Source organism: Varroa jacobsoni, unplaced genomic scaffold (genome assembly GCF_002532875.2).
Source record: "Varroa jacobsoni isolate VJ856 unplaced genomic scaffold, vjacob_1.0 contig02548, whole genome shotgun sequence".
Taxonomy (NCBI): Eukaryota; Metazoa; Arthropoda; class Arachnida; order Mesostigmata; family Varroidae; genus Varroa; species Varroa jacobsoni.
Window position 1 is genome coordinate 11,739 of NW_019214839.1, and position 12,114 is coordinate 23,852.

The window sequence follows — 12,114 nt, forward strand, 5'->3', positions numbered from 1 at the left end:
GTTCATATATAATCTGTGTTCCAGTGAGGAGGGGTATGTTGCTCGTTGCTCGCAGGTCAACAAATAAAGCAATTCGTCTACCTTTTTTTTTTTTTTTTAATTTTCAAGCAACGTGCATTATAAAAAATTTTTGTCACATCTAAACGTCTACCTTTTACATAAAAACCAAGACTATATCTCTATTTTGCAATATGGATCGTCATAGGCACCTTGTTTCGGCAACCTTCTATGACTAAACGTTTGAAGATTCGTTAGTTCTAAAATACCTACGTTGAACTTGGCTTTCTCATTTACAAATATGGTCTTCTACACATAACCTGTATTTTTTTTTTTATCGAAATTGGGTACAGACACAGTGCAAATACAAGCACTAATGAATTTGCAGTTTGTGTTATAAAAGTAGAGATTTTTTAAGGATTACCAGTCCCTCTAAACCATAAAGTTATCCTGTTTCTGGCTGAATCGATAAGGCTTTACTAGTTTTCTTGTATCTGTGTAACTTCACTAATACTTTAACGCAATGTTAAATAAATGTTTGCCTTTTTTCTAGGAGTAGATACAAACATTTGGCTATTTTAGAACTTTGGATTCGTATTATGAAACCAGGTGTAATTTGATTAAATTGTATATTTTCTCCACAACGTCCTATTTCAAAAAAACTTATTTCAAATTAGTGGACTATCCGTACAGTGCCTTAATGGCAGTCGTTGCGGTGACGAGCTATTGACTAGCCGCTTTCATTTGACTGATTGGAGAATCCTTCATGGTGCCTCGTCCTTCTGAGAGCTGGTCACTTCGTTCACTTCAGGAACGAGTTACAACTTTGCGAAATGCCATGCCCCTGTCCTCCGACGTACCCAATATAATCGTTTTTCCTTATCTTAATATTATGCTAACAGTCCTCTCTCGGAAAAAACTTCTCGCCGTTAGTTGCCTGAAACTTACTTATTGGACGACTGAAGTTTAGTCCTGGCTGAGTACGTTCTATTAAAGCTAAAACGTTTCACTTATGAAGACGTACGTATTTCAAGAGCTACAAGAAACGATGTCCAAAACGAGGTGCTGATAATTACGATAAAAACAACATAAATCAACCTGTTGACTGTCGTACGTTGTATAAGAAGAGATTTTACATGATCCGACATTTCTCCTTTTAAGCTTATCTAGTTTAGATTTCATACGAATGTCATTAGGGCCCTTATCGGTAACGGAACTCTAACAACAGACATTTAACGAGCGGATTATTTCTGCAAATAAGTGCGTACGGTTCTATTGTGTAGAAAAAAAGTCGCTCAACTAAAAGAAAATTATTATTTCAACTTATTAGTACCATCTTACAGGTAAGTCAAAAGTTACGTTCGAAAAGCCTTAGCATAGGAGTGGGTTTTAGTTAGGTCTTTATGGACGGATATGTGCTTTAACTGGAGCGCTTCTATTGGCTGTTCTCTGTGTAACACCTGCGAAATCTAGTATTCCCATTATGCGCTATATTTTAAAATGTTATAATGGAATAATGTTTCAACAGATTAAAATCACTTCTAGATCATGCTTCGGTTAGCATTTCTCACATTGTCCAGTGAAGTGATAGGTTATCTTAAAGTAGTATTCCAATGCGACGATTGGTTTCCATGTTTCTATAGAAACACATTTCCTGCTAGAATTTTATGCACTTTCCTACGCTGATATCACTGCAGCGATTATGACCTAGGCAAGGTATACGGACACGTCCTTGTGTACGAGACGTAAAATAGGACTAAAAATTGCTATCAAGTCCCTAAGTGCTCTGAACATAAGGCGCTGCGATCGACCAGCGATTCCCGGGAGAGGAGGTTGCTTTCGTGGAGGAGGGTACCTTTACTCTTGAAATGAATTTCTTGGCAGGGCAGTGGAAACAACAGCCGACCAATAAATATGTGACGTCTGATTGAACAAGCCCCCGGTGCAACTATTACAACAAATAAGAATGCGCATTTTCTCCAAAACCAGAACACTGTAGTCAGCAATACGGATAAGGTGTCTAAAATTATCCCAGGTGGAGTTCATGTTAAACAATGAGAAAGCAACGGAATGTATATATTGATCCTGAAAAATTCGAGGAATAAGCCTTTTGGGCTAGAGTGAGTATGGATGTCTGGACAAAACCGAAGTCTTTAATGTTGAAAAAAGCTTTACTTTGAAAATATGGCACCTGAAGAGGACAATCGAATACGACAGGTTCCTGATTCCCGTATCAACTTGCTGAAATGAGACTGCTATGTATCTAAGTACCTACGCGCCAATCACGGTGGTCTGTACAAAATCCAAACAGAAAAGTGAGTTAAAATTACACCCACATATATATATATATATACATAGATATAAAAGGGAATTATTGCGACAAAAGCAATAGGATAAAATGGTAAACTCTTCAAAGGTAATAGCAAGCTCAGGCATATTATCTGTCTACATGCAGTCTAGCTTATGCAGCTATGAACTCGTAAATTTTAGTCGCGCAGATGTCTTCTATTAATAGATATGGATTAGAACCTGAGGCTTCCTGTTTAGCAGTTAGAAACTATAAACTGTGCAAGGTAAGGCAGCAATGTTAACAGTAGCTTGGCTGAAAATAATCGTTAGAATAAAAACAAATCGCGCTTGGCCTCTCCTTACACTGATAGATACAGACGGAAAGGATCGGGTTTTACATATTTATTTATAGAAATACTTCTAACACTGTTTTTGCTGAACGCAGAAAGGCACCTTTTTTTTAGAGAGCACTATGTTTGAAGATGCGTTGTATGGTGTTCCGATAAAAAAATAAAGCAACGATAATAAAATAAAATCCGGAGCGACATCGTTTGCATGTGAAAAAAGCACTAATCTTCGAACGGCGCTTTCTACACATCGGCCTTATACGGCTGTAGGGTCTTTCTGTCTGTGCGCTCTTTACGAATGTACGGGATATCCGGTACTCAAGTTTTTTTTTGTGGAGGTTCGGCGTATAATTGCCTTCCTGCGCGGCAAATCTATAGGAGATATATATATGTCGATTCCTGTAAGTCTGCAGGCTCAGGATAAGATTCTTTCTCTGTTAATAGATAATCTTACCGAAAGTGACGAACGTACGCCTGGCGCTACCTAAACGGGACTGGAAACCGCCGTGGGAAGGCCTGTTGAGCACATCTACATTTACTGGATGTGAGTAAGCTCCGTAGGGCCCGCCGCAGCTGGTCTTATATGAAGCCCTTACGTTATAGCTCTTCCTTTGAAAACCACTCAACATTCGTATCAGTGAAATATGGCTTCTCTTGAGTTCCTTTTTGTTATTGTTTAATGAATACTATGTGATGTGGTATTAAATATTTCGACATATCAACAGTACTGTCATTTTCTTTATCTGATTTGACTTTCGGATGACGTGCACCATTTGCGCTCAGCTTCTGGCCCCCATTAGCAGACTTGTCGCGCCAGCAGGGCAATTGTGAGTCTGATTTTATCTGAGGTTAGATAAAGTCGGAGCTCATTCTATACGAGGTCAAAGCAGTTTTTCGCTAGAAAATCACTGTATAATCCCTTATTCACGATGTTCAGAGTCTGTTCCTACGAGAGAAGAGGAAGAAATGATGAAATTTGTGTCAACACACCGAAGATCCAGCCAGCGAAGCGATGCGCATTAAGTGGACAATAGCCATTTTTGCGTTTTGCAATCTTCGCTTCAACGGTTTGGAAACAACTCCATTACTTCCTTCCATAGCTGCAATAATTTTGGCCCTATCTAGCCTCTATGTTTCGAGTTTTACGTCCGATATCGCCGCTAGACAGGCATACCACCAGACGGCTGACTCCCAGTACGAAACGAGGTCTGTCTATACGCGGGTTCGAGCTTAGAACATGTTGCCAATTGCGTCTGCCCAAAACTGCTGAGAACTCGCCTGCTAATTCAGCTTTAAACTAATTGCATGAGTGTAGGATACCTATCGTCGCGGATTCTGCAAAAAAATGATAATACCTATCGAAATGGTTCGGGTTTCCATCTTCAAAAGTGCTGTTAGATAGCGTCTGTTCTCGAGGCTTTTACGAGTTAGCACCGTGTCGCAGCCGTTCTCACTCAACGTAGAACTTATTGTCAGGCTCGATCTGCCGTGAGCTCTAACGCTTATTCGGGGACATATAGGAAAAAATGCGATTTTATTAAAGAAAGTTTACCGCATAAGACCGTTGAGAGCGACCGTAGTCGTAAAAACAGAAATTGCACCAATGTATCGTACATAGATGAGGTATCGCGTGGTCCAAAGGTCTTAAAATTTTGTTGTATGTTTACTTACTAACTTTCGAAAGCTTTATGTCCTTGTCACGTATAGATCTACCAAATGGACTTACATGTGCTATGGGGAAACTATAAGGATTGAAAATAGATTTTCGGAGTATGCCATACAGGAATAGAAGATTAACTGGTTACTTAGGTTAAACTGACTTTTGGGAAAGTATAAAAAATGCTTGTTTCGTATAATTCTACCCTTCGAAACTTCGACTGTGAAGAGTCTAGTAGTGCCGAATCATACTAGATTTAAGCTTTCTAAAAATGCTATCTACAAAATCAAAGCTTATACCATCCTTTTTGATTATCTCTCTAATTCATCTATCAACGTCCAGATCTCAATAAGGAATCACGTTAGCTCTGACATGCTATTTACTAAGGCAACGTTCTTTTGATAATAGCGGCCAAAGAGCAAACAATTGATCTCTTTTTGGGTGTTTTTTTTTTTTTGTTTTAGTTGTGATGGCGCAGTTGGGTAACTGCGTTATAACATTCAATCGACGAGGCTAGAATTGGCGATAACCAAAAGTGAAGAATAGAAGCAGTCTTCTCCTCCAGTCAACGAATCAGGCGTCGTAGTAATAACAAGAGCCCTATAGCCCACTGGCCTGATGACAAAGATTCGATTGCGTAGCGTATTTTGAAAAATAGCTTATCAGCAAAAATATCCAAATAATCCTCTTCTATATAGTGAGTTAGCTTTGACAAGTAATCGTTCATGGACCAGATGGAAAATCAAAAACCAATCATAGCAAACACCTATGTTGACAGTAGTAACAATGAAACTCTCTGTAGAATTGAATTAGCGGATCGTAAGAGAACATCCTGGCACCGGTTTTGACTGACTGATGTTTGAGGTATCAGTGGCTTCTCCCCATATGATGCGTATCTAATACATTGCTAACAAAGGTAGCCAGTCAACGGCACGGAAGTATCATCACTCTATTAAGAACAGAGCGTATATGACAAGAAATATAAGATTACCTCTTTCCCAGACTGTTTATAATAATAGGACCAAGGCATGCTAGATCAAGAGCATTCATCGTCTGGCAGTAAAAAACTATATATATATATATACTCATTCACTCTATTCAAGGTCACCTAATATATTGCTGCGGATATTTTCGTGCTAGATTAAACGCGCGTAATAAAACGATTTATTCCGAATAGGTGAAAGGCTAAATACTGTTACAGGCGTTGCCAGTGGCGTCCTACGCCCGAGCTCCAGCGACGGGTATTTTCTATTGACGCAATTTGGGCACAACTCACAGAAAAAAAAAAAAAGACTGGAACATACTGCAGAAAATAGTAGCAACTGGCAAAAACGTTCGTTTGCTGATTTGCGTACGTTGTGGAAAACATTTGTCTTTTTTTTTTTGTTGTTGTTGACATGTTTTTGTCTCTTTGCGACTGCGCTTAACTTGAAAAAGAATAACTTCATACACCAACAACTACACCGCAGTTCCTGAAAACGTGCTCTTAAGAAGAGAGAGAAAAAGCACAGCATCGGGCTATTATGTAAACGGAAGACTCCATCTAAGGCGATAGCTCTAGCGTGCTACCCATAGTTGACCTTTTGAATCGACTAACGAGAAGAGTAGGCATCCGTCTGTTATGGTGACGGTCTATGCAGATGGCGTATACAGTTGTAACGATTTCATCTGTAGCAACCTCAGCCTCATACATCTAATGGCCTAGCAACACACAGACAATAGATAGCGAAAATGACGTTCAAAAGGCTGAATAGCACAGCCTTTTGATATATTACACGCGAACGGAACGCTATAGAACGTGTGAGGATATTTGGGTATCACATAGATGTCAAGTGCAAGATCGTTTACAAGGCGTGTCAGGCTGAAAGGTAGACCAACCGCAAGTACCAGGCAGCTCGATTGGGAGGCCACAAAGTCCCTCATTGTTAAAAAACATCAGATCTGTTCAAGTTAAAAGTGGCATCGCCAGTTCCATATAGGTTGAAAATTTAGTGGGAAAAAGCTGTCTGCTGTACGTCTTGCGTCTTCAGACAGGATGAAGCCCGTCTTCATGAAAAACCGGCCAACTAACTGATTCTACACATCACTCTTCGCCTTGGCAATGTTACGCGCGTATCGGCAGTCTCTCCGATCGTACGGGAACAAAATTATTAATACCAATTTCTAGTCTGTTAATACCAAAGCAGTTATTAATCCAATTAACTAGAAAGACATGGGCTAACAATAATGGGCACCATAGGCTTCAAAAATACAAGGGCATATACAAAACAAATAGTCCTTATTGCCAATGGTGAAAAGCATATATATTTGCACGCGTCTCTTAACTAGAAATAAAACGCAATGTACCTGTAAATCAAAGCTGTAAACCTACATTGCAGGGCCTTTATTCATTAAAATTAACGAAAAGAGTAATATGCAGAGGCTGGGTGTGTGTTATATACATGCGGTGTCTGTTTTGCTATCAGATTGTTCAACGTTATGGTCTAGGTTTGAGGCCGGAATAAGCATACTTTGTTACCTCGTAGAAGCCAACAGGCGATGGAATGTTTGCTTGACGACGATGCCGAACGTAAAACTCGAAACATAGAGGTAGTTCAACGTAAAGCAATTAGTCTAAAGTGTAATGTGGTGTCGCTGGTAATTGGCTGCCTTAATTTTATTTTATCTTGTAAAAATTAGATGGCCTCCACGTCCGTACAAATTCCTAACTGCAATTTTCTCCGTCCAATCGCAACAAAAATAAAGAAATAAAAAGTGTGAGAAATACTTCGAGCGAGCTTCTTAGCGTAGATAGGCTGAGTGCACAAGGAAAGTATTCCTTGCCATCTATTGGGTTTGCTTGAAATAATTTAATTACTTGAGTATGCAATCTGCTTTTCCCTTTTAGACGATAAGCGATAAAGATATCCTGAGTTCTAACCAAAAACGTAGTCTTTATGCCTTTCTCGACCAGTCTTACAGAACAACTTCTACAATATATTTGATTTTTAAGGTTATGCCTTCGAGGCGCATTTATGGCTTTGTGTTTACCTTCGTATGTTCAAAGTGAAGGAAAAATAACAATCTCAATTGTATTTGTTTGGAACACCTAGAAAGCAAAATCACGCGCCTACGCCAGGCTATCTGGTCACATATTGCACATATGAATACTCATCTATTACAAGGTTTTATGATTTCCTGTTTATCTAGACCTATATGCGGCATGTGAGTTCGAGACTGGATACATGTGGACGAAATGTCTTGGTCGCGAACAAGCAATACGAAGAGGGTCAGCTCTGAAGAGCAGACGAGCACTACTGTCTTTCATTAGCGCCCTCTGCACGCCGCGAATGCTTGAGATCTGTTTTTGACTAAATTGTGCGTCTACTTGATCATAGACGAAGCTAAATGACTGTAGGCAAAATCGTCTTTGAGCTAATCTTAATCGATGTAATGATTGTCACAGCGTTACAAACAACTGGCGCGAGCTCTATAGCCAGATTACGGCCAGTACTGATTCGAAGATAAATTCGGGATGCCAATTCGCTCAACATTGGTTTATATATTTATCATGCCATCCGATGATTTCCGCTGATGAAAACGTGCGTGGCTAAAGCTGCTTCAAATATTTCATGACTGCGTATCAGACTGTGACTTTTCGAAGCTTTCCTAGCCGTGCTTTGTACGATCTCTGAGACATGATTTGATCGTGTTCTTATGTTCTACATAGCTTTGCGTAGATACGTTACAGGCTTAGCTTTTCACTTAATTGAAATTAGTATTTACCGTGTTTGGCGTAGCCTACGCCAACAAATATGGTGACTTATCAAAAACATTGCTATTAAATTAGTTGTGTGGAAGGTTTACCGCAGGAATCTGGACTTGGCGAATTAAACCTCAGAGTGGAAAAAATTTCTACTCAGTCGTGTAGTTTTTTTAATATCATCATGAAAAGTGTGCCGCCATAATGCTCCCTTCACAGATGGCGCTGTGTACTCCGTCAATTTAAAAATGGCTGGGAGCCAAGGCGAATTTGCCGCGCAAAGTTTCATCATGCGGGTCCGCATACTCAGCTTAGCCATTACTCTATCTTCCGCAACCCTTTATGGCTTACTAACGAGTTACTTATGTGCCAAACAGATATCAATGGACAACAGCACGAATTGCTCCCCACAACGCAGCATACTCCTTTAACAGACTCAACAGATGTTTTTCAAAATAAATACAAAACGAGGAGGTCTGTGTTTTGAATGCTCGGAACGTCGGGGCTCGGTGGATCGGATGGCAAGGCTGAAAATGCCGTGGATCGTTAGTTCAACTCTGGATCGCGGCGCAAGAAATGCATAACATTTGTAATAACAACACTTACCCTGTCCCGTTTTTGCTTATAAATTATCAACTAGTAACAAAATGTTGCTAATAGAGTTATGTTATTTCTACCTTATTGGTACGAAAGAGAAACACCGCCTTTTGAAAAAAAGATTAAAAATTTATCTTTAACAGAGCGTATCTACTGCTATTCGTCTGGGCTATGAATTTGCAATGCGGCCCTATAGGCCGTATATACCACAGACAGATATATAAGGCCTTTTTGAATTTTCCCTATTAACCATAAAATATTCGTGACTCAAATTTATTTCGTCGCTGGAAACAGAAGATGAAGAAATATTCTTCTAATGCGACTCCCTCGCTTGTATCGGAAAATAGCTTTTGGGAGAAAGGGGTTTACACATATAGCACCTTAACGCCCCCGTTGCCATAGTGACGATCAAGAAATCGCTATTCTACCAAGACCAACACAAAGGCAAAGTCGGTGCTGTCATCAGATTCAATACAACCTGTCCCAGGCAAGAAACTACAAAAAGCAGCTACTATATGCGCTGATTATGAATCACCCTGAAAAGCATCGACTGTTAGTTCAAAGTAGATAGAATTTCCTTAAATCCAAATCGTTTGTTCTACTACTAAAAATCGAAATTTTAAAGGGAAAGGTTTGTTGTTTCTGAGGTTTTGGACGACTACAACCGGTAGCTATTACGAGGCTGATTAAAGTGCTCCCATTGTATAGGTCGATATACTAAATTTCGAAGGCATAAGCCGATTCAACAAAGAACGACCTTTGTATTCGCCTCATACGTTTTTGTACTATTATTTGGAGCAATGTATCCTAGGGGGCGTGAATAGGAGCGTTTTTTATTTTATTTGTTTTTGTTGCACCCGCTAAATTGTTCCTGAACGATTTGTTAGAACACCACACCTTGAAGGCAAATCAAGAGCCCACACAGGTCTGTGTTTTCATGCAGCGTCACTTATCTTCATCTACGGAATTGTCCTTTTGCCTGAATGATTATACCCATGACCATGGTATGCCTACACATAACCATGAAGCTATTTACAAGGCTGAAATATTCTATAAGGAGAATATGCTCAACAAAACCCGTCTATTCTGTTAGAGCTCACAAGAAGGAGGGAAGCTGCTAGGCTCATATTTAGGTAAAGCGATTAACTCAGCGTTATCATTCCTTAGAGTCCACGTACTAAAATGATAGAACAATTCAATTAATTAGATTCGAATGAATTTTCGTAGCTGAGTCTTCGATCTTCTGATTCCGTAAGGGGTATACTATAATCAAGAAGGAATTAAACCTATCGCGAGGAGTTCACCTATACTTAAAGACTTACAGAATGTGATAAGTTCTACCGTTTGTGAGCGTATTCTGAGCTTATGGAAATCTAACCAGAGTAAGCCGTTAGCGAAAACGTATAGTTTTGAATCGACACATCGACTACCTAGGACACCCAGTCATCAACAGGCCATCAACGAATTGAACCTATCGGCCCGTCCATAATCACCCTATAAGGACTTCTTAAGGTTTTTTTTAAAGATCGCTTGCAATCATCAGCTGCAAATAGAACTGTCTTACGTCACGTTGCTCGCATTTAATCTATCGAATCATCTTAAATAAGACGATATTAATAGATGTACTCTCTTGTATAGTCCTACGGAAGTTCGTTGTGGATAAAAATCAAAATGTCTACGTCTGGCTGATCAAGAGGCAGATTGACCCACGCTAAATATTAATTATACGTCCTAATCTGGCGTCGAGAAAATGCTAGACAGGCCGAACTATGTCGATTTGGAACAAAGGTGGTTGGCCTCGAAGGATGTCTGGCAGCTCATTAGACTTTCGTTGGAAGGTAACTAAGCTTTACTTTTGTATCATTGTTAGATACGACTATATAGAGGGTTATTATTGGGGTTCTGTGCAAGCATCTTGCAGTAGAATCCTGCATTTGCATATGGGAAAATTGCAGGGTTGCTTAGGAAAAACATGAGCAGTCAGACTCAGCCCCTATAATTAAGCATTGGACAGTTGGCACTGCAAAAGCTGATTCTTGAAAACGCCGAAATCAACAAAACAACTTTAGCTTTCAAAACATTATTGAAAATCATTCGAAAACTCAAATGAAATCGAGAAAAAAAAAAAAAGAAAGAAGAAGAATATTTATATTTGATTAGTCAGACTGGAAGCCTCTCCAATTCACGGTGAGATAATGTCCAATGTAAACATATAAGGACAAAACTAAGCCTATCGCGTCGTTATCACCCGTACCGCGAATCTTTGTACATATGAGTTGAACACATTACATCATCACTGCTTTATTTTAACATCGAGAGCGTGTATAAGCTATCAAAGCAGCAATATCAATATCTGCTAGCCATGAAACAGTATACTCATTCACTAATTTATTACACTCAGTAGTTCATTGATTATTTACTAACATATGTTTATATGTTATATTAGAATATATAATATAGAAATATATTAGAATAATTTCGATACTGTGGAGTTTTCTCTGACTGTCTTGTCTGATGTACGGTAGAAGTAAGTCACTCGGGCGTCCTGCTGCACGCACCTATAATTCCTTATAGAACTCTAACTAGAGAAAGGGCTTTTATTAATAACGCCTCGTTTAGAGGGGCAATAAGATCGATGTTGGATGCCAGCGTTTAATGTGGGACGAAGGAATTAAGAGCGTTCATCGAGTCTGTTCTATTTTGCTGATTATAATTTAGCTGTTAGATGGGAGGTAATGTCAATGTTCATCTTAAATCGAAGTAAAAGTCTCTAAAATTCTAACCGTGAATATTTAAATTGAAAAGAGACATGACATATCAACAGACAGCGTTCGCTGATTTTGCAGAAAATTGCACGCGTTCGATTTAAGGCCCGTCTGTCCAACCTTTACAATGAAATATATCATACAGGTTTTGAACGCTGTATACATAGGCGCCCATGCCTTTCGCACCGGTAGCCTTCCTATCATGGGCTATGATATTCACTGATGGAACGATAATTGTTTATGGGGTAAGTTCCATAAAGCGCTATGTTCCTGACGTATTTCCCCATCAACCCTGTGCAAAACGCTGCGCACAATTTACTTCCCATAACTTAACGTAAGAAACTTATAGTTCAATGGTAATAATGATATAAACCCACTATTATGATTATAGTTTAATTGGCTCTATTCAAAACTATGCGGCTCTCGTTGCCGGTTCGTACAATTTAGTCTAGCCCTATTTATTATGAACACTTGTTACAAATGTTTCTCTATTTGGTTTGGAGCGTAGGTCCTTGTTTCTGGTCACGAAGGACCCCAATGGATTGCTGCCTTGAATCCTTTAAAAGATATGTAAATATTAGAAAACAATTCGTATGAATAAGGTAAATATCATTTTACGCAGACGTGTTATGTCGTGAGTCTAGAATCAGGTGATGTCCAGAGCCTTCGAAATTAAGTTTGAAGATTATGATGCAGAAGTATGAAGTACATTATTAATAA

The 12,114-nt window shown here is 39.2% G+C and overlaps 1 protein-coding gene across 1 annotated transcript in view; it reads left to right on the top strand.

Moving 5' to 3' along the window:
* Positions 1 to 1,905: 1,905 nt before the first annotated feature.
* Positions 1,906 to 12,114, top strand: part of LOC111272543 (uncharacterized) — a gene marked incomplete at its 3' end in the record, with an annotated part of 36,975 nt that continues 26,766 nt past the window's right edge. Inside the window, 1 exon segment of the mRNA XM_022854053.2 lies at positions 1,906 to 2,312.